The following is a 6503-nucleotide window of genomic DNA, read 5'->3' as shown; positions in this document are numbered from 1 at the left end:
CACCCCATTTTTCAATGATTTTGTTCATTAATTGTGCATAGTGTTAACGTAGAAAAGTGTGCTTGTATGTCATGGTAAAATTATGTTTAATTGTATCAAAACATGGCATAGTTACTTATTCTAGACATTAAAAGCACTTACCTCCACGTGATTTTCTAATCCAGAAGAAGATTTTATGGTCTTTAATAGCTATAAAAAATTCAAGGTTTCCTTATTGGGCACTATTGTTGCTAAAAGTTATTGTTATCCTTTCAGAGCAAATAGAAATGGTGGGAAATAAGGATAGGGAATATTTTGGGTGAAAAAAATCCCACTGAACTGCTTTACATACGATGCAAACCTTCCATAAAATAAATTCCCTACTGTGTGTTCCCTTTCACCCCCATGTTCCTATTCACCCCATTTTACGGTACTCTTCAACTGTGTCCTTGAAAAGGTCATCCAGGTGTGGCACAGAGAACTGAATAATCAAGGAGCTCAAATCAGAGTCAGGCTAGGGTGCAAAATCCAAAATTTTGATGATGATTGCTTAACATTTGTACATGATCTTGCAATTTCTTCAGATTCCTTAAACACAGCTATGGAACAGGTTTTTCAGCTTATAACACAAGCAGCAAATGCAGGCCTACATATCTCTTTTGAGGAAACAAAATTTTTAACTAATATCAAGCTGGCACCCAGAGAGCTCACACTGGGACAAAACAAAATGATACAAGTAGATAAATTCAAGTATACTGAACTTGTCAGGGAAAGAAGCCTTTACATTATGGATGAACAAAAAGGAAATGACAAACCATTTAACCAAGGGCGTCTACAACAAATGCAAAGCTGAGGCATTACTGCAGTGTTATCTGTCCAGAGGTTTTATATGCTTCAGAATGTCTTGCAATGAACAGAAAAAGCCTGATTGAGTAACTGGAGGCCAAATAAATATTTTGAAAATGATCTTAAGTCCTGTCAAAGACAATGGGGAGTAGAGAAGACGGCATAACAACGAACTGTACACCCACATAGAGAAGATTACAGATACCATCCCGAAAAGAAGAATTACCTTTTATGAGCATGTGACATGAATGCATCAAACAAGACTGACCAACTGCATCATTACCTTCTTTCAGCAGAAGAAAACCAAAGGCGCTTGGTTCAGTGAGATGGATAGAGACCTTGAAGAAGTGGGAGTCACACATAATGACATCCAGGAGCATGTAGCACTTAAAAAGAAACTTCCAAGCTTTCCGAGACAAGTCAAAATTAAAAAGAGGAAAGGCATGGACGCAGGAGAGGAAAGAACGACACCAAGAATGCATGCGGAAGTACTGGGTAGACATCAAAGCAAGAAGTAGCCAGTTGAAATGACGTGGTCCAAAGTTGGCCGATATGACACGAATGAATGAATGAATGAATGAATGAATGAATGAATGTTATTGTTTTTACGTCCCACAAACTATATTTTTGCTTTTTGGAGACGCAGAGGTGCCAAAAGTTTTTCCACCACGATTTCTTTTACGTGCTAGTAAATCTACCGATACAAGGCTGACGTATTTGAGCACCTTCAAATACCACCAGACTGAGCCACAATTGAACATGCCAAGGTGGGCTCAAAAGGCTAGTGTTTTTCTGTCCGAGCTACTCAGCCCGGCACCCCCATTAGAGCATGGTTCCAGTGTATGGGACCCCCACCAGGAGTTTTATATGAGAACTGGAAAAGATCCAAAGGAAAACAGCACGATTTTTTCTGGGTGACCAATAAAAGAGTAGCATTTTGAAAAATATTACAAAAGATATTTCACCAATCAACACTATATAAATACAGTATCAATATTTAATATCCGAGTACCAGTTTCAGCTCAAAATACATTCATTTAAAAAGTAATTGACAAACACACTTACAAACAAATATACAGGAACTGATTAAAATACTAGTATATCACTAAAATTGTTTCATCTTTAAAAGCAATGAGAATTGTACCAGTTTCAGCTCAAAATACAATAATTTAAAAAGCAACTGACAAACACACTTACAAACAAATATACATGAACTGATAAAAATACTGGTATTTCACTAAGATTGTTTCATCTTTAAAAGCAATGAGAATTGTCCTGTTATGGAAGATTATAAAATTATGTATTCAAGTCAAGTGAACAAAATGATATTAAAATAATGCGTGGTTCTTGTGACTAAATCTTCTAAGTTCTTGATGAATGGTGATTTGTTTGTTGACATGTAAAATTGGGACGTCATAAAAGTTTGGTTATGACGTCAAACAACCTGTTTACTACCTTCTTTGTTATCAACAGCTGAATTGGGTAACACTCATGTCTGGTGATACTTTGAAATATTACGCTGTTGAAAAATACAAATAGTGCATGTCTGACTCAGTTACTGACAGGGTCACAAGGACAAAGAAATTTGCATTCAACATCTACATAATAGCTACTAATGGTCACAAGATAACCTACTTTCAACCCATCAGCTGTCTACTCCAACTTTGCAGATACTACGAAGGATATTCCCTCAAGACTTAACAGCTCCATATGTATACCGCGATAAGTGTTAACATGATAATTTCAAGGTCATACAAACTCTAAATGTTGTCCGGCCCCACATCCGCCTGTCACTCGGTGGCCCCGGATTCTATTCCCGGCCGGGTCAGGGGTTTTTAATTGTAATTGATTAATATTCCTGGCCTGGGGACTGGGTGTTTGTGTCATCCTTAATGAGCTACTAATGGTCACAAGATAACCTACTTTCAACCCATCAGTTGTCTACTCCAACTTTGCAGATACTACGAAGGATATTCCCTCAAGACTTAACAGCTCCATACGTATACCGCGATAAGTGTTAACGTGATAATTTCAAGATCATACAAACTCTAAATGTTGTCCGGCCCCACGGTGTAGGGGGCAACGCATCCGTCTGTCACTCGGTGGCCACTGGTTCTATTCCCGGCCGGGTCAGGGTTTTTTAACTGTAATTGATTAATATTCCTGGCCTGGGGACTGGGTGTTTGTGTCATCCTTAATGTTCCTTGCCTCACATTCAACACTCTACACTTCTGCAATTCCACTTACACGTAGGTTCCTCTCAAATGGTGAAAGTAGTGGCAAAAGATCTTCATAGGTCGACACCATGAACAAATATAATTTAAAAAACCTCTAAATGTTAACCATTACTGTTTAATTTGATTAATATCAAAACATCTATAGCTTCCTGTATTGTTTATACAATTTGTTTTTTACGTCGCACCGATACAGATAGGTCTTATGATGACGGCAGGATAGGAAAAGTCTAGGAGTGGGAAGGAAGTGGCCATGGCCTTAATTAAGGTACAGCCTGGTGTAAAACTGGGAAACCGGACAAAACCATCTTCATGGCTGCCGACAGTGGAGCTCGAACCCACTATCTCCCGGATGCAAGCACATAGCTGCACGCACCTAACCGCATGACCATTTTGCAATAAAATGCCGCTGATTGTAAACAAGTCATAATTGTACCACCGCCAGACTCAAAGTATCACCACACATGAGTGTTACCCAATCACACTGTTGATAACAGAGAAGGTAGTAAATAGGTTGTTTGAAATCATAACCAAGCTTTTATGACAGTCTCAGTTTTACATGTCAACAAACAAATCACCATTCATCAAGAACTTAAGATTTATAGTCACAAGAGCCACGCATTATTTTAATATCAATTTATTCAATAGACTTGAATACATAATTTTATAATATATTTTCCACAGAGAGACAATTCTCATTGCTTTTAAAAGACAAAACAATTTTAGTGAAATATCAGTAGGCCGATAATTAAGCTGTTGTTCTAATTATATATATTTTACAACCTCAATCAGATGCGGTGCCTTCAACCAGGTTCCATTTAATGCACTATACAAAACACAAACATGTTTACGTAGAACTTTTAACATGTAACATGAGGCCACAATTTTAGCCATGGACATCCTTATAGATCTTGTAAATAAGGACATTTTGGATAGTATAAATTATACAAACTATATAAAAAATTAAAGATTTTAATGTAAGAGTGCACCAACAACAATCATCTTTCATAATCATATTTTAGACGTATTTTAATCTGTAAATTGTCAAATGAGAACTACAATAAGTGTCCTCAACTTCAAAATATACATTTCTCTGTTTAATACTTTGGTCAAAGCAAATCAGGATCTTGATATTTGTCCGATAGGTATGAGATTGAGGCTGATGATGCCCATAAAATGGGCGAAACATGTACCTATAGTTTAATATGATAAGATTTAAGTCTTAATTTTTAAGAACTAATTGGTATTGAATGGGTGGACAATAATAAACGTTTATAACATTGACTTAATTCACAGTATTTTGTCGATCAATTAGAGGCGTTGTCAGACGAAGCAATTCAGCATATGCGTTTCGATCCATTCTTAAATAATAACACTAGTCATCTGGATCTACACTTAAATGTACATGTGAATATATATCTCTATTCAACAACCATATTTGCTCTACAACATTTACTTCTCTTCTTCTTTGGCAGTAAAAAAAAAATTTTGTAAATTGTCACTTGTCCACTTTGATGTGATAGCACCTACTGCAAAGTCGAATTTACCACTTTTAATATTCTCCCATTTTTTTGTAAGCAGCATTCTTTTTATTCCTATTCCTGTCAGAATACTCCTTCAATTTTACTTTCCAAAGACATGCTAGAGACTTGTAGCTCGATAAACTCTGCAATAAACTATTTTGAATAATTTCTTATATCTGACATTATTGATTTAACTGACACGCCTATCCATACCGAAAAGTATTTAATGTTTCAAGGCGCAGCTTGAGCGAGCCAGTCTACACGCACCAACTTAGTTTGCACAAGTAAAATCTTTGGGGCTGCAATGTTTACGCAAGCTGCACTTCTTGGCTTGCATGGGCTACAGACTTCCTGTCCATATGAACAAGCTTTCTGCTCCAAATCGGTTTGCGCAAGTACGCGTGATGTAAGGCCTGCACATATGGATGGCCTTTAAGGGGACCAAAATTGGCACTCGAATATTAAATATTGTACTTACATAGTGTTGATTGGTGGAACATCCTTTGTAATATATATATAAATATATATTTAAACTAGGTAATCATCAACAAGGAAATGAAAATCATTAACTATGATAAAAGAGTAGTGTTAAGAAAATATTACAAATTTTGGGCTAGGAAGATTTGGGAGTAAGGAGACGAGCTGCACTGCGGTATATTCTGAGTTGTCAGTGGAGAAACGGCATAGAATGACATCAGTAGACGAACGAGCTTGGGTGGAGGAAAGTAGGAAATGTTTGATAAATTTCTTTCTTTAAAAACATTTAAGAAAAGTCTAGGTAAACATGCGATAGGGAATGCGCCACCTGGGCAACAGTCCTAAATGCAGATCATGTATGATTGATTGATTTCTAGCTGTAATGTTGTTTCAGCTGCCCAAAACACCTTTCTATTATAACTTATTCTTTTATAATGCATTTGTTATATGGTCTCTGTTTTTGCACTGTTCACATTCTGAAAAGGTGATGTGAGCCATGGAGCTATTCCATACTTTTCATCACCTAGAACAAGTGCAATAGCTTGACTGCCAGTCATTATTGCACATGTAGTGGAAATCCTCCATATGCTTGCATTGTGGACAGATATTGGCCAGGCAGCATCTACATTAATTTCTTGTGAATAAATTCTTCCCTGGCATTGTATGTAGCTTGCACGTTTATACTGGGAAGTCCCTTCCTGTTAATATACTCATCTCCATGTATGTATGGTTTCCTTGTTAACACATGGATGCTAGTGATGGGCGACACTCTCACTCGAGACTGACGTCACAGGTTTCGAGACTGTCGCGAGAATCTTAAGACCGATTCTTCCGTGCTGCGATCTGTGAAATGTCCCAGTAACTGCGAGTGCTCACTTGATAGTACAGTACATTATCAGTAGTTATTGCATGAAATAACATTCTCATATGGAAACAGAGGTACCAATAAATTTTGTCAAAAGCGTGGAAAAGTACTGCATCTTCAACTATGAGCCCCTTAATACCATTAACGAAAGTGAAAACAGAATGTCAGTATCTTAAACTGTTCACGAGTTGTTTGAGGTGGATATCTTAGCTGAATAACCCTGTATAATTTGTTAGCTGTAGATAGGATGTACACCTACCTGGATACCATGCAATTGCTGTCGACAGGGTAGCTTCTTGTGATGCAGATCAGGCCGTAGGTGTTCTCTGTGATGATTCCCCTTCAGTATTAAGTGCTGGATCATCCCAGAAGTATTTCTGCTAATGTATTTTACTTCTTTTGAATAAACAACACAGCGGACTGCACTATGTGGCATTACTTCACAATAATCTCACGTCCATGACTTATGCTGCGTTTTGGACATAGTCTTAAAGTTATCGAGTGCACTTGGACAAAATCACACATTGTACCGTCATATACCTAAGTACCTAATTATATATCAAAATTAGAAGTTCCACC

Source organism: Anabrus simplex, chromosome 1 (assembly GCF_040414725.1).
Source record: "Anabrus simplex isolate iqAnaSimp1 chromosome 1, ASM4041472v1, whole genome shotgun sequence".
Lineage (NCBI taxonomy): Eukaryota > Metazoa > Arthropoda > Insecta > Orthoptera > Tettigoniidae > Anabrus > Anabrus simplex.
This window is presented reverse-complemented; position numbering follows the sequence as displayed.